Here is a 1606-nt window from a genome sequence, read left to right as displayed (position 1 = left end):
GTAAATGGGCATTGGGCAGCTGACAAGAAGCACATGTGCTTGTCTCCCATCATATACTACATAGAGCCAGACCATCAGATTTGGCAGTTCTTCAAATCCCACCGCTGGAGTACGAGAGGCTAGTGCCTAATCCCTTATTGTTAATGCATCTGCTGTGCTAATTCATTGCATGCAAAATTTGGCAAGGTCCCAGAGGTATTAATAAATTACAACCAAAAAAAGAGGTTGTGCCTTAAATTTTGTTGTCAAATGGCATTACCTAAATTCAACAACCAGGTTTTTTCAAAACAATAGTAGCTAGAACTTATTGAGTATGCTAAATCCCAGAGTTATATGTTTTTCTACAACATTGGAAGTTGGAACAGTCATCCTGGGGATAAGCCCCAGTTTTCAGTTGTCATGTGAATAAGCTTTTTTATTGTAAAGTCACACTTTGAATTGTTTAGCTCCAAAGTCAATAAAATTTCCATTAGGGCAAAGTGATTATTTTCCAAGTTTCAATTCATCTATAAATGACCCCAAATTGCCAGAGAATTGCTAGGGGGAATTCCCAAAGTAGTTTCCTATAATAGAATTTGCACGGGTTCTCTTAGAGGAAATTTATATGCTCATATGTTGCTTAACAAGTTGATGGAAGGTTACTTGTTTTCAAACTCACATTTGATGTGTTGACTTGGAAAAAAAAAGATAACTACCCCAATGCTAGTCTGGAGGTTTTTCTCTTTTGCTAGCTTGCTTTACATTCTTAGGAGTTTCTAAGACATTTTATTAGAAGATATATCTAGTGCTCGCTTCGGCAGCACATATACTAAAATTGGAACGATACAGAGAAGATTAGCATGGCCCCTGCGCAAGAATGACACGCAAATTCGTGAAGCGTTCCATATTTAAAAAAAAAAAAAAAAAGAAGATATATCTGTTGGTCCCTTTGTTTGCTCAATGGCTCAGGTGTTAGTAATGAAACTACCATTAATTTAGCACAGTTGTATGTCCAGGTGCACTCTGTGGCTGCCTATGAGACTTACCGTCTTTTCGTATTATCAAAACCTCCTTTCATTTACTTGCTCTTTATCTGATGGTTTTGTACCCTGCATGACTCACCTGCTTCTCATTCACAAAGAAATTCATTCTTGATTAGCATCCAAAGATGGTGTGAACTGCAGTAAAGAATAGGGCTCTATTCTTCCACAAGGGAACTTAACTCAGACTAAATGAAGTGAGAGTATAAAGGCTCAGAGAAGTTACATTCTAGATATTAATTTATTCATTTTTCTTCTTTGCATTTTATCAGTTTCATATCATATGTATACATAAATGGCAAAGATTGTATTTCAGGAAAAATGGTGTTAAGGGGACAAGTTACCCTACTCAGAAGATGCTGATATTTCTCAGAATTACTTATGTGGGTTATAATTTCATTTCATAGAGTCCCTAGACCAGTAATCATCTGCTATGTACCTGAAAAATAGATGTTTTCTCAATACTCCTTTCAGATCGTTCTAAAATTGTATTTATTGTAAAAGTCAACATCCCTTAATCTGTCTCAAGATGTTGAAATAAGTCACAGGTTCTTTGTATGAACCTGTTATATTTAAAAAAAAAGTGA

The 1606-nt window shown here is 35.7% G+C and overlaps 1 non-coding gene across 1 annotated transcript; it reads left to right on the top strand.

Moving 5' to 3' along the window:
- The first annotated feature begins 784 nt into the window (after nucleotides 1-784).
- Nucleotides 785-891, top strand: LOC125996883 (U6 spliceosomal RNA). Its single transcript, XR_007491550.1, has one exon. It is a non-coding gene; the product is annotated as a U6 spliceosomal RNA (small nuclear RNA).
- The last annotated feature ends 715 nt before the right edge of the window (nucleotides 892-1606 follow it).

Source organism: Suncus etruscus, chromosome 1, assembly GCF_024139225.1.
Source record: "Suncus etruscus isolate mSunEtr1 chromosome 1, mSunEtr1.pri.cur, whole genome shotgun sequence".
NCBI lineage: Eukaryota > Metazoa > Chordata > Mammalia > Eulipotyphla > Soricidae > Suncus > Suncus etruscus.
The sequence above is the reverse complement of the archived record's forward strand: the minus strand, read 5'-3'. Positions and strand labels throughout refer to the sequence as shown.